Below are 22,232 nucleotides of genomic sequence, written 5' to 3'. Positions count from 1 at the left end.
GGCAGAGATGGGGAACAGGGCTCTCTCTGACTCAAAACAAAACCCAGAAAACGCTGAGAACAAATCCACAATGATGATTACATCCCAAGACCCGCCAAAGAGCCCCCAGTGCCTGCTCAGCCTCTCAGTCAGCCTGGGGCCCAGGTGGGCTCCCAACTGGGGCATGGGGTGTGCCCGGTGTGCAGCGCCCTCAGCTCAGTCCAGTCGCTCAGTCGTGTCCAGCTCTTTGTGACCCCATGGACCGCAGCACACCAGGCCTCCCTGTCCATCACCAACTCCCGGAGTTTACTCAAACTCATGTCCATTGAGTCGGTGATGCCATCCTCTGTCGTCCCCTTCTCCTCCCACCTTCAATCTTTCCCAGCATCAGGGCCTTTTCCAATGAGTCAGTTCTTTGCATCAGGTGGCTAAAGCATTGGAGTTTCAGCTTCAGCATCAGTCCTTCCAATGGATATTCAGGACTGATTTCCTTTAGGATTGACTGACTGGATCTCGTTGCTGTCCAAAGGACTCTCAAGAGTCTTCTCCATCACCACAGTTCAAAAGCATCAATTCTTTGGCATTCAGCTTTCTTATAGTCCAACTCATATCCATACATGATTACTGGAAAAATCATAGCTTTGACTAGATGGATCTTTGCTGGTTAAGTAATGTCTCTGCTTTTTAATATGCTGTCTAGGTTGGTCATAGCTTTTCTTCCATGGAGTAAGCGTCTTTTAATTTCATGGCTGCAGTCACCATCTGCAGTGATTTCCAAGCCCCCAAAAATAAAGTCTGCCGCTGTTTCTACTGTTTTCCCATCTATTTGCCATGAAGGGATGAGACCGGATGCAAAGATCTTACTTTTCTGAATGTTGAGCTTTAACCTAACTTTTTCATTCTCCTCTTTCACTTTCATCAGGAGGCTCTTTAGTTCTTCTTCCCATTCTGCCATAAGGGTGGTGTCATCTGCATATCTGAGGTTATTGAGATTTCTCCCGGCAATCTTGATTCCAGCTTGTGCTTCTTCCAGCCCAGTGTTTCTCATGATGTGTTCTGCATATAAGTTAAATAAGCAGGGTGACAATATACAGCCTTGAGATACTCCCTTTTCCTATTTGGAACCAGTCTGTTGTTCCGTGTCCAGTTCTAACTGTTGCTTCTTGACCTGTATACAAATTTCTCAGGCGACAGGTCAGGTGGTCTGGTATTCCCATCTCTTTAAGAATTTTCCACAGTTTGTTGTGATCCATGCAGTCAAAGGCTCTGACATAGTCAACAAAGCAAAAGTAGATGTTTTTCTGGAACTCTCTTGCTTTTTCGATGATCCAGTGGATGCTGGCAATTTGATCTCTGGTTCCTCTGCCTTTTCTAAATCCAGTGCACCACCCTGGCCACCCCCAACCTGCCGAACACCTGCATTAGCATCTGGAGTTGCTCCTAGGTGTGCACACGCCAGCGCCCCGCCAAGCTTCCTCTCCCTCAACGCCAATAGAAAGATTTGGGGTGACTCCACCACAAACACGGAACCTGGCGAGGCATGTATTAAAATGCAAATGCAGGTGTCTTAAATATTTTAAAGTTGCAATACCAGAAACAGTCTGCCCCGGGGCCACCGGGATTACCTTTTAAATGCAAACGACAATAATGAATCTTTAAGTGCAGTTATTGTCAGGGTGAAGAGCTGACGCAGGCTGGAGGGAAGGGACTGACTGGGTGGGCCAGCACTTTATTAAAAAACAAACAAACAAAAAAAAATCCATCAGGGCTGAGAAGAAGGAGACCGAAAGGGGACGCAAGATCCCAGGAGAGGAGATGAAAAGTTCCCGGGACAAGCCAGGGCTTCGATCGAGGACAGGATCCCGGGGTCATAACTCAAGGTGACACGGAGGACATTTATTTCACCAGAAAACTGGGGGGTGGGGGGTCGGGGGAGATCCATCAGGGATAGAAACGGGCACAGAACTGCAAGCTCGACCGAGGGCAGGAACTCAGATTAAACAGGGGCATAGGGAGCACCCTCCCCACAAGAGTTCCCTCCCCATCAGAGGCCCCCTTTCCCCACCAGAGTCCCCACTTCCCCACCAGAACCCCTCCTTTCCCACCAGAACCCCTCCTTTCCCACCAGAGCCCCCCCTTCCCCACCAGAGCCCTCTGCCCCACTGGAGCTCCCCTTCCCCACCAGCACCACTCCACCCCGCCCCTCAGGCTCCATGTGGGTCTTGACCGCAGGGACCCTGAGCGGAGTTTATTTTGATGTTCCCAGCATCTGGCTGGCTGAGTGCTAGCTGATGAAGCAACGTCGAGCCTCCGAGTCTCTCCTGCTCTTCTGTTCATTCACCGAATTGTTTTGAGACCTGTTCTGTGCCTGGCCCTGTGCCAGAGGGGCAGTCCTTCCCTCTGCAGTCTGTACAGAGAGGAGAGCACAGGTCAATGATTCATGACTTACACGCATGGAAAGAATCGTATCTAGGGTCTGGAGGAATGAGACCAGTGTAGGAGGCAGAACCACCCAGGGCAGGGGAGCCGAGGCAGTGTCCACAGGGAGTGGCATTTTAAATGAGACGGGGTCGGGGCTGGGGAGAAGTGACAGAGGGAGGAGGAGCATCCTCGCAGGTTGGGGTTGTACCTGCAGAGACCTTGGGGAAGAGTGAGGAAGGGAGGGAAGGAGGGAAACAGAGGGTGCTGGCTCCGGGCAGGACATGGCAGGGCATCTGGGGCCAACAATCCCATTTCAGCCCAGCCTCTGTGGCTACCCAGCCCCACACCAGCTTGAAGAGCTGCCCTCGGGCTCCCCGGGGGTGCCCCCCTCACCCTCGGAGTCCCCAGGGGTGACAGTAGAGCGTGTCACCAGATGATCTGTAGGAAGGGACAGCCCCACCCCCACCCCTTCAGGAGACTGCAGGGCACTTGGGTCATTTCTGCATAAGGAGGCCGAGGGGGCTGAGGTTGGGAAGGGCCTCAGGCTGCAGGCTGATGTGTGCACCCTGCTAGAGGCTGAGCTGACCATTTTAGGTGAAGAGGAATCTGCCTGTGAACCTTCTCCAGGCAACTGAGAACTCAGAAGAATCAGGAGAGGAGGGGGACCAGGCAGAAGTGGTCAGAGGAGGTGACCGTGTGAGTCAGAGTGTTACCAAGTCCATGCTCGCTCTGCTTACCGCATGACAGGCCAGTGAATCCGAGAGACGAGGTGTTGAGGCAAGGAAGAGACTTTAATCAGGGAGCCAGCAGACCAAGAAGATGGCAGCCTAGCGCCTCAAAATAACCATCTTATTGGGGTCTGGATGCCAGGTTCTTTTTATAGATCAGAGAGAAAGAAGCAATGAGGAACTAATGTCAAAAAGCAGAATAAAGAGGGAGATGTGGTGGGAAGTAAAAGGAAAGCGTTTTCAGTCCTGCAAAGCATCTCCAAGAGTATGTCCAGCCTTCAAAAGGGGTGTGTTAATCTCTTCTATTCATAGGTGGGCAGGGACAAAATATCTCTCCAGGAGCTGAACAGAGGCACTTTGGTTTACAGTCAAGCAGGGGGGCAGGATCCTCCAGGCAAGCCATTGAGTATGATTATAATAGTAAAAGCAAGTCAAAGAAAACAGTTTCCAACATGGAGTCAAAATTGGCTTCCTCCCTGCAACAAGAGCAGGGCACCACCCTGTTGGGAGGGGGTCAGGACTGCGGCTGAGCTGGGGCCTCCTTCTGGGGCTGGGGATTTGGCGGCACCTCACACCACCCTGGGGTGCATGGCTTGGAGGGCCCGGGGCTGGGCAGAAGGGCCAGCTCCTATGGAAAATCCGTGAGCACTTTCAGAGACATTGAGACCATCTCTCAGTCCAGCTGTGACTCAGCTTCACAAATTCCAGCTCAAGCCTCCATGCCTGGAATAGACTGTCACCCAGCCAGCTGGTCACTGGCCTTAGAGACGTTAGAACTGGAGAGGAATCAGTGGTCACAGGCAGGAAATGACACCATGTGAAGCTGGTCACTGACGGCCATTGAGCACCTATCTGAATGATGGAAAAGACCAGCAGGCCACCAGCAGAGACAGGCTGGTGCCTGATAGACTGTTCAGGGGGTGCTGTGCCTTATCCAGACTGGAAATCCTTCCTTCTCTGCAAATTTCATTCACGTCAAGAGAAAAAAAAAGGGTGCAGAGAGGCGTACTGGGCCACCCCAGTCTCAGAAAGGAAGAAGAAAGGGTAGAACATTCTCACAGCCATCTGCAGAAAGCCCTTCGGGGAGCACACCCAGGAAGCTGGCGGCCTGGCTCCACAGGCTGGATGCTCAGGATCAGGTGGGGAGGACAGGGTGTGAGAGCGGGATTTTTCTGAAAACACTTTCATGTTATTCTGACTCCTTTGAAGCATATGACTTATTTGGGGGGAAACGCAGATGTCCTTGGACCTGAGACTGTTCTGTGTTCTATAGCAGAGGGCACTCTGCCGATGTCACTGAGGTCATGGCAGGCCACGCAGGCTCAGTGTATAGGTCTGCAGTCACAGGCCTGCCGAGAAAACACTGCTCTTTTTTTTTTTTTTTTAAGATTTATTTATTTTTAATTTTTGGCCACACCTTGCAGCACTTGAGATCTCAGTTCCCTGACCAGGGATCGAACCCACAACCTCTGCATTAGAAGGCTGAGTCTTAACCATTGGACCACCAGGGAAGTCCTGAAAACACCGTCCTTGATAACACCGTCCTTGATTGCACACAAGGCCGCCTGGTGAACCAAGCGTGCCTGCGAGGATCCCTGCAGAATGTTTTTAAACACCGGAAAGGGGTTGTGTGCTCAGAGCAGCTACTAAGGGGCTGGGCAAAGCTGGGCCAGGGTGACCAACACACAGCTGACCCTGGGCAGCGGGAACTCAGGTGAGTACACAGCCTCCCCAGGTGCTGGCTGGAGGAGATGGAAGAGCAGCCAGCAGACACAGGACGGCTTCTGGGGTTAAATAAATCCTGGGGCATATGCTCACCCACGGCCCAGGGCCTTTCTGCCTGTTCCTGTCTCCCTGTTTCCCCAGGACTTGTTTGGGTTCGCATCTCTGTGGCCACCCCCAGCTCCAAGTCACAGCTTCCTGGCTGGGGCCCAGGAGACGGCCTAAGCTGAAGGTGGTGATAGCTCAGCCAGCTGGCATGGGCGCGAGTGGGCTGCCTGGCGCCATCCGCCTGGCAGAGACCCAGGCCCTGGGAGGACATTCCTAAGACCCCCTTAGCCACAGTGCAGAGTGAGTTGTGCACTTCCTCACAACGGGAGGTGACACTCCAGGGTACCTGGGTGCAACGTGGGGGTGCAGCGTGAGCAAGTAGGAGGGACGTGGGAGGCCTGGAGAGGGGAGGACTCTGATGGACACACAGGCATTTTGTCTGCAAAGGGGAGCCCAGGACACAGATGGACCACAGCTCCTCAGAGAACCCTGCCCGTGGGCACAGGCCAGAAGCCGTGGGGGATTTCCAGAAGGCGGGCACTGAATCTGTGACACTTCCTTCTGGGGGTCTCAGGCTCTCTCTCTGCACGAGCTTGCGGGCACTGCCATGACGGAATACCAAATGGGGGTGGGGGAGGGGTGTTACATGATGGGGATGTATTCCTCCCAGTTCCAGAGGTCAGAAGTCCAAGGTCACGGTGTCACAGGTTTGGTTCCTCCCTCCACGGCTTGGAGGTGGCCACCTTCTCGCTGTGTCGTCACCTGGACTGCTGGTCTCTCTGTGTCCAAATGTTCTCTTCCTGTAAGGACGCCGGCCAGATTGGATCAGGACTCAACCCAATAGCCTCACTTACACTTAATCCCTCTCTGAAGGCCCTGCTCCACGTACAGCCCCTGACTCCACATACAGGAGGCTCCCATCTCCATGTACAGCCCCATCTTGAGTCTCAGGGTACATATCTGGGGACATGACCCAGCCTGGAGATGACACCATCTGGAATTCCAGTCCCAAACCTCTTCACTAACTGAAGGAGGTAAATGGGATGAGGAGACAGAAGTATCGACTGAGTTTGGAATGAAGCACCCCAGGTTCCAGGAAGGGCTATCTCGTCTTCTGCTTACAGAAAGGGTCCCGTCCACGTGGTGAACCCAGGCCTCTGGCAGGGCAGACGTGTCTGGTCTGAGCAGGAAGAGCTTCCTTGGAGTGAACGGTGGTCAGACACCTAGACCCCGGGTCTGAGTGAGCTCAGATTGTTGCTGGGGACGGGAGGAGCAGGGGAGGAATGAACAGACAAATTCTTAGAAAGCAACAGGAGCCTCCCAGCCATGAGTGACCCAGTTCCACTGGTGGCCAGACTTCAGGTGCTGCTGGAATCCGAAGGAGGTGGGCCCTGAGGCCGGGGCTGAAGCAACCAGGTGTCTCCAGCTGCTGCTCTTGCTGGTCTTTCTGTTCAAAACAGTGAAAACTGTCAGAAGGCCTGTCACACGGACGACTCAAGATCTCAGAGTTTCATTTCAAGTTTCTAAAACCTCCAGACAACTGCCGGGCTTGCTCTGCTCACCATCGTCCCCCACTCCCCAACAACAGGTGTAAACTGACATTTTCCAGCCCCAGCTTGGAGGAGAAAAGGGACTCCCTGCCACCCTACCTTTTCTGCAGGCCTCCGGAGCTCATCCCTGCAGCCTACCCCAGCCCAGCCTGCCCCTGGCTTGTTTAGGGGCCCCAGGCTCCCTCCTGGCCACACTGGCTCTGGTCCACAGGATGAGGGCAGAGGGGAAGAAAGAGGCTACAGGATTTGGGAAGGATAAATGGAATCGCACAGACAGATGAGAATTCAGGGAACTGAGGACCAGCCAGGTGGGCTGACACAAGCTTTTTTCTCCCCTGCAGTTTCCAGGTCAAAGGTCTGACCTGGCCTGGCTCCCCCTGCCTGCCTTCAACCCCGCATACCCTATACTGCCCTCTGGAAGGCCCCTGTGTTCACTCCGAGTCACAAAGGTCCTCCTGGGTCCCCAGGTGAAGTTCTTGGGCCCCTTGATCAGGGCGGGGACTCTCTCTTTGTGGCTGGGAGTCCAGGGCAGCAACCAAGGTGCTTTCATTTCAGGAGCTGCACAGTGAATACAGACCTGCCTAAACAATTCACCTTCACTGGGAAGGTGAGTGAGGGTCCCAGGGCCCTTTTAGGGGCTATGTTGGTGGGTGGACCTCAGATTAGCAGAGCAAAATCAGGCAGGGGTGGAGGGGTGTGGAAGGGAGGATGGAGGGGGGGTCGGGGAGAACGGGGATGCGTGGTGAGGGCAAGCTTCCCTGGGCCTGAGAATCCCAATGCCCCTATGGTGGTGGGGTCACAGCCTCCACACATAACACCCGCTGTGTCTCTGACTGTGACTCCAGGGCACCGTCACTTCTGCAGACATCTATCTGGCTTTAACAGGAGAAGAGGGTATCCATCAGCCCTTCTTGAATTTCTAAAGAAAAGGAGCCTGAATCTGACTTCCCAGGAAACACCTTCAGCTCGCGCCCTTCCTTAGCCCTACCCACAACACCCAAGGCCTCACAAGGTCCACATCTAAACCTCTCTGTAATGAAACTCGGGCTGAAATCTGGAAAGCCTCTGGACCCCTAGTGGGTGGGGGAGTCCCCTCCTTGGGCGCCGTGGAGCTTAGTGATGGAGTTCTAGACAGAGGATAGAGGAAAGGGGCTCCCACTCTGCAAGACGAGATCTTCCAGTGATAACTGTATAGCCCCCGAGGGCTTCGTCGTGAGGATATGTCACGTATCATCTCATTTAATCCTCCAGGAGCTATTCCCATCACAGATATGAGGAAACCAAGGAGCTGACCCAAAGGGTGACGTCCCCGGGGTCACAGGGCTGGCCAAAGGAAGGGGCCAGGTGACCCCATGGCCCTCCAGTCACCACCAGGCTATCCTTCCTCCCCATCGATAGATGTCAACTTTGAGGAATTGGTGGACCACCAGCAAGAGTGACCTTGGCAACCAGGGAAGGTCGTCCTGATCTGCTGTCAAGAACATCCAGGGCAGGTAGGAAAAAACCCAAAACAAGGTCAGGGGAGGACTTTGGAAGAATATGCCACCAGTCTGCAGGCCGAATGTTTTCATACCTCATAGAGGCATATTGATGTATCATATAATTCATCCATTTCATTCTACAGTTGAATGGTTTTTAGTAAATTTACAGTCAAGTTGTGTAATAATTAACATAAATATGTTTAATAACATCTTCATTATCCCAGTAACATTTCCCCATTTTACAAACCTGTTTACCTGCAGCTCAAAATCTAACCCACAGATGTATTTGAGCCACCATATTTTATGTTTAAAATATTTTATTTATTTATTTATTTGGCTATGCTGGGTCTTAGTTGTGGCTATGTGAGATCTAGTTCCCTGATCAAGGATTGACCCTGGGTCCCCTGAACTGGGAGTGTGGACCACTGGGGAAGTCCCTGGGCCACCAAATTATAATTTTTTTAAAAAATTTGTAGCTTTTTGAAGTAAGACAATTTCATATAACATTTTAAAGTTTGAACTTCTCTTGAAAGATCTGCAGATTGGGCAAAACTGGACCCTCCATTCAAGGCAAAACCAGCTGCTCCTCTCAGACAAGCGTATGACCGCCTCCCCCTCCCAGATCCTCAGCATGGGGCCCAAGAGGGTCCCAGACCACGGCCTGACACCTGGCTCTGGGTCCAGGCAGCTGGCACAGCCATTGTGGCTGCCCTCCTATCACAGAATCAGTTCTCAGTTTTCTCTTAAAGGAGGCAAACTTCTCACTTGGTGACCTTCCCCGAAGGCCAGGCCACCCCACAGTCGGGTCTGTCCTCTCGCTGTCCTGCACACGGGTTTGCTGTCTGCACACCGGGGCCTTTCTCGAATCTTGCTTCTCTCCCCAGGGACCTCATGACAGTGCCTCAGGGGACGATGCTCCTTCGTTACCACGGTTGACCTTGCTGGCCCTCCACCAATTCTGCTTGACTCCTTTGGTTTTGTACAGAGGTAATACCTTCAGGGGCAGAGAAGGCGATGGCACCCCGCTCCAGTACTCTTGCCTGGAAAATCCCATGGACAGAGGAGCCTGGTAGGTTACAGTCCATGGGGTCGCAAAGAGTCGGACACAACTGAGCGACTGCACTTTCCCTTTTCACTTTCATGCATTGGAGAAGGAAATGGCAACCCACTCCAGTGTTCTTGCCTGGAGAATCCCAGGGATGGGAGAGCCTGGTGGGCTGCCGTCTATGGGGTCGCACAGAGTCAGACACGACTGAAGCGACTTAGCAGCAGCAGCAATATCTTCAGGGGAGGTGGGCCCAGCCCCAGGGGGTGAAATGTGATTTCGGAGCCACGTTGGGGGCGGTGCTGGCTTTTTAGACAGTGACTGGTTTGGAGCAGGTGTGTGACCTGCTCTGGTCAGAGCACAAGGTGACCCTGACCTTGACAGGGGGTTTTGGAGCAGACACCCCCTGCACATTTGCCATCTTTGCTTATTGTCACAATGATATGTTGTGGAGTTGGTGGTGGACAGGAAAGCCTGGCATGCTGCAGTCCATGGGACTGCAAAGAGTCAGACGCGACTGAGCAAATGACCTGAACTGAACAATGTGTGTAATGGTGGGTGCTGCAGCAGCCACCTTGGGTCACGAGGGCAGAGCTGAGGGGACCACAGAGAAGCTGGGACAGAGCTGTGAGCATGTTGAGCGCCTGCCTGTCTGAACACCTCTTCTGGACTTTTTTGTTGTGGGATTAGACGCTCTGCCCTTCAGGCCTCTCCTAGTTACATGTTCTGTCTGTCGTTGGAAACCAAAATGATTCTGGCTGGAGAGTCACATTCTCATCCTGGTTTTCACTGCTTGCTCAGCTCATCACCCACATTTCAGGGTGGGTTGTTCATATTTAAGGCCACAGTCACCATTTTATGTTTGAATGTTTATTTATTTTTAAATCAAGAGCTGAGTTCTCCCTCGTCTTAAATCCAGAGTTCGTCCATACGTGACAGGTCCTAAAACCCAGATCACAGAGGACTATGGGGTCAACCAAGGACTCAAACAGCAAAGGCAGGGAACCTGTCCCAGCAGGTATAGCCCCACCAGCAGCAAGCGGGCAGAGAGGGCCTGGCCCTGAAGACATGTGACATGACTCTGCCCTGCCAGCCTCCGCCCACCAGCTCCTCCTAATCAGAGAATCCACAGTCCCTTATGTGGCAAAGCTCCAGCTGCTCCAAGCCTCACCTCACCTAGCACCTGGGGCTTCCTACTCCTGGGAGGAGGGGCAGCCCCACCAGCTGGACCCGGCCCATCACGGTGTCCACAGCTCTCTCCAACACCACGAGCTCGTCTCACGGGCACCCTCTGTGCCGAGGTGCCCGTCCATGGGTGCTAGCCCCTAAAACTCCTCTTTTGTTGTGTCCAGTTGCTCAGTCGTATCCAATCCTTTGCAACCCCGTGGACTGCAGCACTCCAGGCTTTTCTGTCCTTCACCATTTCCCGGAGCTTTCTCAAACCCACGTCCATTGAATCAGTGATGCTACCTAACCATCTCTTCCTCTGTCGTCCCCTTCTCCTCCTGCCTTTAATCTTTCCCAGCATCAGGGTCTTTTCTAAAACTCCTCTGTTACGTAGGATAATTACGGTGCCAGGGAAACCAAGGCTCAAGGAGTTCAAGTCACCTGCCCAAGACCAAAGCCATGGCACCCCACTCCAGTACTCTTGCCTGGAAAATCCCATGGATGGAGGAGCCTGGTGGGCTGCCGTCTATGGGGTTGCACAGAGTCAGACACGACTGAAGCAACTTAGCAGCAGCAGCAGCCCAAGACCAAAGAGCTTAGAACCTGCCACACTGGGTCTGCCTGTCTCTGCATCAGCCCTGTTCCTTTGCCCTACTGCACTCAGATCCCCAGCAGCTCCTGGGAGGGGCCTTGGGCCGCAGCTCAGGGCTCTCTGGATGGCTGCTGTCTAGAGCCCTGAGTCTGAGCTTGCCTCTTAGGCCCCCAGTCTTAAAGGAGGACCCTCTACCCTGGCACACGTCCTGAGATTTGTCGTAGGAACCTGTCTCAGGAACCAGCCCTTGTCTGCTTCCTTCTTGCCTGTCCCCCTCCCTGGAGACATCTCCCCCTGTGATAAGCCCCACCCCCCCCAATGATGCCTCCGTTAGTAATAGAACCAGAGGCAGCACTTAGGCTGTGTTCTTGCCAAGAAGCTTAAATCAGAATCTAATCAGGCCTTTGAGGTCTAACTTTCAGCTTAAAACATATATATATATATATGATTGCAAATGCACTTCTACTTGAATGAATTTCTAGTTTCCAGTTTTATTCTTATTTTTTTTAGTTATTTTATTGGAGTATAGTTGACCCAATTTTCTTAAAAATAAGGAAGAAATTCCACTGTCACCTTTGAAATACGTTCTTTGGTCAGTGTAATGATGTCCTTTCCCATGTTCCCTGAGATTGTGGGGAGTGATGGGGGACCCAGGGCAGATGTGTCCTCTGAGGACCAGGCCGCGTGTGTCTGCTGTAATCCTTGGTGTCCAGCAACAACATGGGTAAATTGACAGGAATACCATCTGAGGCCCAAGAGTCCTGGCCTGGACTTCCCTGAAGTCTAGGGTTTAAGACTATATGCTTCCACTGAAGGAGACACAGGTTCAATCCCAGGCCGAGCGACTAAGATCCCACAGGCCACATGGTGCAGCCAAAATTTTTAAAAGGGTAAAGGGGACTTTCAGTAGCTAAGACCTTCGCTCCCAATGCAGGGAGCCTGGGTTCAGTCCTTGGTAAGGGAATCAGATCTCACAGGCCCCAACTAAAGATCTTGCTGGCCACCAAGAAAATGGAGAATCCGATGTGCAAAAACAAATAAAATTTAAATTAAAAAGGCAAAGAGCCCGAGCCTGACTTCAGTCAAGCTCTGTCAAGCAGAGCTCAGGGAATGTGCCTGGAGGGAGGTGTAGTGGTGTAAGGGGTCTGGGGGAGGGGCCCTTGTTTCATAGAAATAGCACAGGAAACGCTAAGGATCATGGTACCCTGGCCCTCCTGCCCTTTGGAGCCCCTGACCCGTCAGAGGGAAGCTTCCAGAGCTCCCCAGTGATCAAAGTTTTAACCGGTCTTTGCTAGAGCATCCGGGCTCAGGGAAGCAGGCAGTCATCCACGCCAGCTGGGTTACCAGCACCATTAAGCAGTGGTTTTATGGGGCTACCTGGTCTCTGGAGGAGGAAATGGGCTATAGACAAAGAAATTAGCATTCTAAAAGGAGAAAATCCGTAAAGCCGAAAAGGACCCAGAGATCAGAGCCCCAAATCCTGCCTTTAAGCAGGATGCCCATGGAGGGGAAGTGTCTGCCCAGACCACCTAACTTGTTAGCAGCCAAGGAGGGCCTGCTGATCCCTGCTCTCACTCTCCCACCCTCAGCCTCTCCAGAGAAAGGACCCCCGCCCTCCACCCACGGACCAACAGTCTCAGGTTTGTCCTTCCTCAGATTGCTCAGCCTGCTCTTCTCCTTCCTGCCCATGGGCACCACGCAACCCCCAGGGGCCTTGTGTCCATAGCAGAGAGCTGGGCCCTGTGGCCAGAATGGCCACAGGCGTCATCGCGAATGATGTCCAAGCCTCTGCAACGCTCACACCGCCCCAGCCCCCAGGCCCAGGGCCCGAGCAGCAGAGCCTCTGTCAACAGAGGGGCCCAACTTTGAGCTCCAGAGACAGAAAGTGTCCTCTGTCACCAGACTCGTCTTGGGGGCGAGGTGGGGAGGGAGTTCCTGCCATGTTCTCATGTAAACAAACAGCAAGGAAATAATAAGGTGGAAAAAGCCAAGGGGAAAAACAAGCAAACTGTGGAAATTGCACTGTGATTACAGCCGACTCTGCTGTGAGGACTGGTGTGTTTACTAACCTGGTCAAAACCAATCTATGAGGCCCCAGGGAGGGGACCAGTGGGTGGTGACCAGACTGCCAGGTCTGGGGCAGTCAAAGAGGTGAGCAGTGGGGGCTTTGGGGAGAAGGAGCAGGGTTGGGGCAGTTGGAGTAGTGGGAGACTATTTGTCACTGGTTCGGTCCAGCTGATGCAAAGTCCAGAACCTAGCGGCTTTGGCCCCAGGGACTTGGCAACTCACAAGGGAGACAGAGCAGATGGGGCCTGGGAATGTCTGCCAGCGCTAACCCGGGGGCGCTGCCCTGGGCGACTCTGCCTCCAGGGAGAACCTTGCTCCCCAGTGAGGATCCTGCCTCTAGGGAGGACGCTGCCCCCAGCGAGAACACTGCCCACCCTCCTGGACCCTGTCCCTGGTGAGGACGCTGCCTCCCGGTGAGGACCCTGCCCCTCCCCGACCCCCAGTGAGGGTGCTGCCCTCGGCGAGGGCGAGGATGGCACATCGGGTGTCTGCACAGCAGAGACAAGCACAAGGGCCCCAGAGAAGCCCTTCTGAGGTGGGGGGAGGGAGGCCCCTTCCAGTCTCTCCTGGGCTGGCGGTTCTGCTTTGGTGTCAGGACCTGCGGCCGAGGTAGAAGGCCGTAGAAGGCGGGCCGGCCCTGCGGGGCAGCTTTTTCTACTCCCAGCTGCTTCTGTCTCTCTCGGGCTCCTGGACACAAACAGCTGAGCAGATAAACAAGTCAGCAGCTGCTCCTCCTCCTCCTCCTCCCCCGACAGCAACGGCGTCGCCGAGGTCCCCAAGCCCCACCCCTCCTCCCCTTCTGCCTCCATCCTCAGCAGCCAGGCTCCCCGCAGAGGCAGCTGCTCACTCCCCCACCACCCCGCCAGGGCTGGGGAAGAGCCTTGGAGGAGCCCTGCATTCCCCGCCCCCCTACACCAGGGTTGGGGAGGAGCCCTACATCTCCCACCCCACCCCCAGCAGCCACTTCCAGCAAAACAGTTGTGCAGCGTCTGGTCCCTGAGGAACACAAGGCTGCCAAGCACAGGAAACCCACGAGGAAGGGGTCCATCTAATGCGGATGCAGGAGAAGGTGTCCGGGGTGGAGTGGGGCCCAGAGGCCAGGGCCCAGGGGAAACCCTGAGAACAGGCCACCATGCTGGTAGCGCTCCTGTGCGCGCGCGCACAAACACACACACACACACACACACACACACACACTCTCTCTCTCTCTCTCTCTCTCTCTCTCTCACATACACACACACACTCTCTCTCTCTCTCATTAACAAAGTAAACGTTGTCACAACAGATTCTGAGCTGGCAGTCAGCTCCGGGCTGCTCTGGGTAACAAGCCCCCAGCGCCCAGGGCTGTACCACTGAAGGCCCGTCCTGGGAGAGCTGGTGGGGCCCCCAGAGGTTTCCTCGGCAATTTGAGTTTGGGTTACTCCCAGCTCACCTGAGTTCTGAGAAGCTGAACAGGGCATCCAGGACAACACCAGCCTGTCTTACCCCGAAGTGCCCACACTCCGTCCTGTTTGAGGAAAACAAGCTCCTGTCCAGGTGCCAACCCTGGGCCCTTCGTCCACAGCCTGATGCTGCTCTGTGGGAAGCAGCAGGGGGGCTGGGCTGCAAGGCTGGGAGCTGGGCTCAAACTCTGAGGGCTGTGATCCTGGACAGGCTACATAACCTCTCTGAGCCTTCATGTTCCCAGTGGCAAAGTGAAAGCACAATCTGCCTCACAGCTTCAGCTCCTCCTTATTTTCCAGGTGACATGAAGGTGATGTACGTAAAACACCAGCATTCTGGTGCTTCCCCCGCTGGGGAGCGGGACATGTGGGAGGGGGCCAATCCCTGGATGGAGAACTATGGAGAGGCCAGAAAATAAATCAATAAATACGATCATGTCCTTTCCTGTAAATTCCGTGGGAGGCAAGGTGGAAAGGGGACAGTGGAAGTGGGAGGAGCAAAGGGCCCCACACCCAGTGCCCCAAGAGGTCCACGGGGTGCTGGCGGGTGGTCCCTCCTTACTCGTGGGGCAGGATCCTCAGCCGCTGTCCACGCACTACTGACACCTGGGGCCCCAGTTGAGTGAAGTCGCTCAGTCGTGTCCGGCTCTTTGCGATCCCATGGACTGTAGCCCACCAAGCTTCTCTGTCCGTGGGATTCTCCAGGCAAGAATACTGGAGTGGGTTGCCATTTCCTTCTCCGGGGATCTGCCCAACCCAGGGATTGGACCCAGGTCTCCCACATTGCAGGCAGAAGCTTTAACCTCTGAGCCCCAGTTACGACAATCAAAATGTTTCCAGACCCAGCCCAGGGTCTTGGGTGTGAGGAGGACGCGGGGGCCCTGGCTGAGAGCCTTGGCCGCTCCAGGGAGGCAGGGAGGCCGCGAGGTCAGAAGGAGGCTCCCCAGGCCTCCCTCAGTGAGAACAAAGGACCACACCTGGGAGGAGAAAGTGGCCGTGGAGAAGGCTTTGCAAGGGAGACACGGTCCACAGGCCGGACCCCCGACCCTGGCCTGGTGGGCCTCCTACTGCTGCACCTTCTTCTCACCTTCGTCTTGTTTGCAGAACTGGGGTTAAGTTTCAATAAACAGGAAAATGACAAGGAGTAGGAGTTGGCTCTGCTCCAGCCCTTTGCTCTGTGGCCTGAGAGGAGCCCTGCGTCTGTGCGTCTGGGACACTCCACTGTGACTTTGGTCAAACCGACTGCTCACGAAGGGTCATAAAGTTCCCTCTGTCATTGACAAAACTACTCCCCAAGCTCCCCCGACACAGCAAGCACGTGGACATGAGGAGAGGCTTTTTCCTGTTCCTTCCAGGGCGAACTGTCTGACTACAGAGAAAAACCGTCCCAATAAAAGGCTCTATGCAGAAAATTCCCCACGGTCTCCAGTAGCACGAGTTGAAGCCAGTTCCACCACTGGGAGCCCTCAGGCCCGACCCCGATCTCAGTTTCCTCATCTGTAAAGTGGACATAATGATAGCACGCATGTCACTGGATAATTACCAGAGTCACAGGAGAGAATACACAGACGGTAATTAGTGAGGTGCGGCACATAATTCAGGGCAAAAAAAACCTTGTGGGCAGCAAATACTTACTGGGTTACTTACTGGGTTCCATGCACTGGGCAGTGTGCTTGCTCAGGGCACTTGGAGGTGAGGTCTGCAGTCACCTAGGGCCCTGGCAGGGCTGCTGGACGGACACTGTGGAGGCGTCTGGCCCAGACCATGGATGCTGATGGGGATGGCCATCCTGGGTCTGGAAGCAGGGCCAGTGGCCTTCAGCCTGGTGAGGCAGGCAGAGCCCTGCCAACCGGCAAAATGGAGCGCATGTGGGCAAGGCTGCACATCGGATGGGGGCGGGAAGGGAGCCCTCTCCATCACACACACAGTTTCCCTCTGTCACCACCACCAGGCAGGCAGCTGGGAGTGGCTCCTCAGCTCAGATGTCACAGCATTTCCTCAAGCCTGTGTTTTCTGCTGGCATCATCCTCCCACCAGCCCTGCTTCCCCAACAGCCTGGACCTCAACCGTTCACCTGCTCTGGATTCCTGGAGCCACACCATCACCTAGAAACGGCCTGGAGTCCCTTCTGAACACAGTTGGCATGTAAGCACAGAGGTAAGTGAGCTGTGAAGTACAAGCGTGTGGATGAGAAGGAAGTTGGGCCCTGCAGGGTGGTGAGCTTGTCTCCTCCAGGGCAGCATCTTCCCAAGTCCCCGGCCCCCATGGACACTCTGGGGGCTGCGTTGGTCCTCCTGGGACGGTCCCCCTGTTTGCTTGCCCCTGAGATACCCTCACCTCCAGGCAGGGGCTCTTGCACAGGCTCTGAGCTCCCCGGAACCCACTCGCCCAGAGCAGCCTCTCCAGCTCCTGGCCTTTAGCCTAAATGCCCACAATTTTCCATCTCCAGACAAGGCTGACCAGCCTCAAGGCTCCAGCTCAGGCCATCGGGAAGATTCGCTGCAAATGAGAAAACCACCCCTTATCTGTCCCACCAAGGTCTCTGCCCGCAGTTTCTCAGCAGCGTCACCGGCCCACGGGAGGCAGAGAGGGCAGGAGCTGCCCACAGGGAAGGGCCCAGGGCTGGGTCGGGGGACGGCTCAGGCACCAGCCGTTGCATCTCCGAAGACTGCAGACCATGTTCCACAAACACCCACCTGGGGGCAGAAACCGGAACTGTGGTTACCTGTGACCCGCCGCCCTTTGTCCAGAGAGAGGGACATTCTGCAGCATACACATCCAGTCTTTGTGCTGTGCACCCTGAATTCACACAGGGTCATGTGTCAGTTGTTTCTTAGTAAAACTAGGAAAAAAGAAAGAGTAAGAAGAGGCCCGGAGAATCGACGGGAATCCAAGAGTCCCGAGAGGAGACGAAGGGGTGGAGAAGCAGGGACCCCAAAGACTCCCTGTGGCCGGCCTGGGCCGTGGTCCCAGAAGGTGCAGTGAGGAGCCAGGGCTCTGAAGACTAGGCCCCAAACAGGATGGATTTAGGAAACCAGGGAAGGCAAATGTGTCAACTTTGTGTGTGTGGGGGTCCTGTGTCTCCTGCCTTCAGTGATGACCCAGTGAACACAACTCTGCCCTGGGTGATCAGGGCAAATGCTCACCAGGCTTCCAGTCTGAAAGGCCTCTGGAGGGGACTGGCCGTGGGCACCTCCGTTGGCCAGCCCTGGGGATAGTGCAGGCCATGGGCTCACAATACACTGGGCGGGGGGCACCCACAAACCCTCTCCTTACTGATGGGAAGGTGACAGCTGAATGACTGAATGGCCAGCTCCGTGCTCCTCCCCTGAGCACTGACCAGTAAGTGCAGAGAGATGGACAGACAGACAGATGGACAGACACCGGTGCAACGCAGAGGCTGTAGCTGTGGAGCGGGGGTTCTAGCTGTGGGCACAGGTTGGGGTGGTAACAGCTGACCTTTGGCCCGAGTGTCTCTGAAAGTCAGGCCTGCGGTCAGCCTCCAGTCCCCCCAGGGCTCCTGCCTGGGGGCTCCTGCAGCCCACTGCCCGGGTGCCTGTGCTCCAGCTCAGATTTCCTCACTCTGAGCCCGTGGTCTTAGGAAGCCGCCCCCGGCTCTGCCATAGCATCAAACGAAATGGGGTGACATGTGGTCGCCAAGGATGCCTGGGCCTGGGGGGAAGCCAGGGCCTGAGCCGGAGCTTGGACCAGCTGCTCTCCCAGACCCCAGCCCCTCAGGACCCCCGCCAGGGCCCCTTCTAAGACCCAGCATTCCCTGGGCTTGCTGTGGGAGCGACAGGCAGCCCCCCCAGGGTTGTGAGAACTGACTTCCCCCAGTGTCACCAGCTGCAGAAGCCCATCGTAAACCGTCCCAGCTTCCAGCCACCCAGGGCTTTCATCCCCCCACCCCAGCTGCTCATTACCCTGCTTAATTAGGCCAGGAAGTGCTCTGCAGAGGACACTCTCGGCAGGAGGTAAGGGGGGTGGGCATGGGGGGAGGTCCCAACAGCTCCACTTCCTGAAGTTTCAGCGGGGGCTGCTGGATGCGGTGGGAAGATGCCTGTTTGCTCAGGCCCTCAGAGCTGGTCTGAGCGCTTCGAGGGCCTGCCTGCCCCCAACCCTCCTCCCCACTCTGCAGAGCAGCCTCCCACCCCACCCCCACCCCACCCCCAAACTCCCCTCCAGAAGAGTTGGCACCTACAGGGTTTCAGAGAGAATCAGAGAATTGTGGCCAAAGACAGGGCCTGAGACGAGACCACCTTCCATTCCCAGCCAGCCCGACCTTCACCCTGAGCCGCTTTGGTCCCTGCGAGGCTGGCTAGCCCCCCGCCCCCACCACCTGCACGCCCCCCAGCAATGTAGCAGGAGTGCTTCAGATTGGCAGATTAACCGCACGGATGGGCTGACGGCTCCATGACCTCCAACAAGCTGCTCCACTCCTCTGAGCCTTGGTTTCCTTCTCTGCAAAAAAAGGACAGCGTCTGTGCTTTCGAGGGGTGTCCCCACAGCAGAAGACCCTCAGGAAGAAGCAGCTGGTGTCCAGTGTCAGATGGCGGCCAGGGTGCGGGTGGGGGTGTGGTGGGGGCAGCATCCTTGCCCTTCTACCCCTCATCCCCCAGCTTTGCTCTGGGGGAAACTTGAGGAAGGGGAGACAAAGGTTCCTGAGCAACCCCTGCCTATGGGGGCATCCATGCTAAACTTACCTCACTTCAACCGTAAAAGTATCTGCTGAGGCTTCGAACAGGAAGGAGTAAACTGAGCCCCAGGCGGGGGTGGAGAATAGCCAGGAACGCACAGCAGACCCTGTGCTCTGGTCATGGGCGGATGCCTGGTCTGTTTCATTGCCTGGAAATGCCTGGAAACATCAGAACCACAGTGGGAGGGAGGCCTCAGTCTCAGCACCCAGCAGGGTCATGTCCTTCAGGGAAGTTGTCCCAGGACGACTGTCCAGAGCAGCCACCTTCCTGGCCTGGAGCCCATGTCCGCTGGCCTGGAGCTTCGGAGCTGTTGGCCGGATAGTCCTGGCCCACGCTCCATCCATGCTTCATGCCGGCCGCTTCCATCATATCAACGTTTTCTGAGAAAATGTGCATTTGAAAACGTGCATCTTGAGAAGTGGCCTCTTTTCCCTCTCCTGTAGGAAGACAGAAGTGAGGGTTGGTTCTCCTGTCCATCAGCGCTAAGATACGGGTTTCCAGAGTAATTCTGAAAAGAACTCTGCTTTTATCTCACCCACCCCTGGACAGCCAGGGCATGGGGTCTCCCCAACCCTACCCGAGGAGGGCAGGGATCCCTTAATCCCCAAGGAGTACCCGGGACCTGGAGCCTAGCCTCCCCAGGACCTCAGAGGAATCTGAGCTTCCTTGGCCTCCCATATCTCTGGCCCTGCTGGTCGTGGTGCTCGGGGACTTCCATGGTTGGAAATCCATACCATCAGAGAGAGTTCCCAGCTGAGCCTCCAGAGCCGTGAGCCCTGTGGACCTAAACCTGGAACCCTCTGGCTTGGTCACTCTGGGCTGTGGGCTAAGGGAACTGAAGCCAGCAGAAGCGTCCAGTCACTTTGGGGAATGCAGGCTGGGTCGAGGCACAGGGAGGTGGCTTGCACCCCACACTCGGGGTCCTGGCTTCGGCGTGGTCAGCATGAGAACGCGGAGCCCAGGTGCTGCCGATCCTGCGGGGCAGGAAAGGTCAAACCCTCAGCCAGCATGCTGGTGGGAGGATGCTATGAAGGCATTTCTCCCGCCCCCGACCAACCTCCTTCTCTCCACCGCCAGGAGACGCGGCCCCTGCGTGCTCTGACTCCCACACAGAGGCAGGAGCAGCTGGGGGCGGACACCTGCAGCTGCCATTGTCCCCCGACCTGAGGGGGTGGGAGGCCCTGGGGAGACCCTAGCTTAGTCTGTCACAGGCCCACTCAGGGCACTCGGGGTGCCTCCTCCAAGGTGCCCAGGAGAGGCTCCAAGAGGGGATTTCAGGGGTCCTGCCCGAGGGCGGGGCGGCCACCTTCTTTGGTGACACCCCTGTTCCGTCCCTGGCTCCCCTGAGCCTGGCCAGGCCGGGGCCCCCGTGGCTCTCCCTGCCCTCTGGTCTGCCTGGGCCATGACGTCCAAGTGCCAGGCGGCAGTCCCACCAAACAGCTGGGTGCACCCAGGCAAGATGTGGGTGGGCACCTGCCAACCTGCCAGGACACGTGGGGCTGGTTCCAGGACATTCCTGGCCACCCACCTACCTAGAACCCAGGTGCCGATGCCGACTGGGGACAGAGGGGCTTCGGGGAAGACTGGGCTCCCCATCCAAGTTGTCGAGGGTGGGGGGCAGGCATGGACCCTGCAGGTGACAAGCCCAGTGCAGACAGAAAGGGCAGGTGGGCTCCTGAGAACAGGGGGCAGCCGGAGCAGAGTAACAGGGTGGAGGGGAGCTCTGAGGACCAGGTTCCCAACTGAGAAGCAGAGGTGAGGCAGACGGGATTCCCAGCTGGAGTCCGCAGTCGGCACAGGCCCCAGGGGTGAAGAGCAGCGCCAAGCCCGCTCCACGCCCTCTCTTCCTGCTCCTCCCTGTGATTCATCCTGCGGCCTGACCGCCGGTCCCTGAATTCCCCGTGGATGATGCTGTCAGCCTGGCTCTCGAGGATAAGAGCAGGTGTTTTGAGATTCCCAGGTGTTAACAAGCCCAGCACGGGGCTACATCACTTACAACACACCGTTTCTCCTTTATACCCGCTCATGCCCGTCCCCTCTTCCTCCCACGACCTTCAGGGCCCTCCTCCCGTCCTGTGCTGACCTCGCAGATTCACAGCCACACATCTGCCTGCCGTCTCTGCTTGCCTGTCACCTTCACTGTGGCTGTGGGTGACTTTTTCCTCTTTTACAAGTAAACAAACATAACACATTCAGAACAAATCAAGTCCCCTCCGCTTCCTCCGCACAATGGCTCCTATCCCCCCGCCCCGTCCCTAGCCCACGGCCTCTGCCCACATTTGGGGTACGCCACCCAGGGGTCACCTCACTCAGACACACCCACTTGCCTGCTGGACCCAGACTTCCACTCTGGGTTTCTTGTCCAGGGTGTATGCTCAACTGTTGTTTTTAGCTGCTTCACAATATGACTAGTCTGGAGGTCATGATTTAATTTTTCCCTTATCAGTGGATATTGGGGTCCCCTTCTTTTTTTTTTTTTTGCTCTGATACCTTGGGCAACTTCTTCACAAGGCAGATAAGTTTACTCCTTAGAAAACCTTCCTCAACAGGGCAGCACAGGGCTTCCCTGGTGGTCCAGTGGTTAAGAATCCACCTTGCAATGTGAGAAACACTGGTTTGAGACCTGGTCTGAAAAGATCCCACATGACTCAGAGCAACTAAGCCCGTGTGCCGTAACCACTGAGCCAGCACTGTAGGGGCCGGGTCCCCCAAGCACTGAAGCCCGAGTGTCTGGAACCTGCGCTCCACAGCAAGAGAAGGCCACGCACCACAGTGAAGAGTAGCCCCTGCTCGCCACAACTAGAGAAAGCCTGTTTGCAGCAACCAAGACCTACCATAGCCAAAGTAATAATAATAGTAAATACATGAATCTTAAAAAAATAGCATTAAAAAAAAAAGAAAAAACCCGGGGCAGCAGGAAGACTCCAGCACCGCCAGTGCTGCCTCACTGGCTCAGCCTGGACAACCTCGTGCCGTGCTGACCTCGGCCCCTGCCCCCCAGCCCCATCCTGAAGGAGAAAGGTGCCACTTCCCTGTTTCCATCTGGGCCGGGCCGGGCTCCTGTTTCTGCCCACCCACTTCTCTCGGGCGCCCTTTGGACAAAGCGGCCAGGACGTCTCCTCTTCCCCTCACCCGCCCGCTGGCCCGCCCGCCAGGCTCTGGGCTCTGGACTACCTGCTTCTCGGTCCCGCCCCTGTGCTCTGCGTCCTCGGAACCTCGATTTCTGGGGGACTTTCCGGGGCCCCGCCAGCGCCTCTGTCATGGGTTCTTTGGTTTGCAGCCCTCTCCCTTCA

Source organism: Oryx dammah, unplaced genomic scaffold, assembly GCF_014754425.2.
Source record: "Oryx dammah isolate SB20612 unplaced genomic scaffold, SCBI_Odam_1.1 HiC_scaffold_29, whole genome shotgun sequence".
NCBI classification, from domain to species: domain Eukaryota; kingdom Metazoa; phylum Chordata; class Mammalia; order Artiodactyla; family Bovidae; genus Oryx; species Oryx dammah.
Note: the sequence above shows the minus strand (reverse complement) of the source record.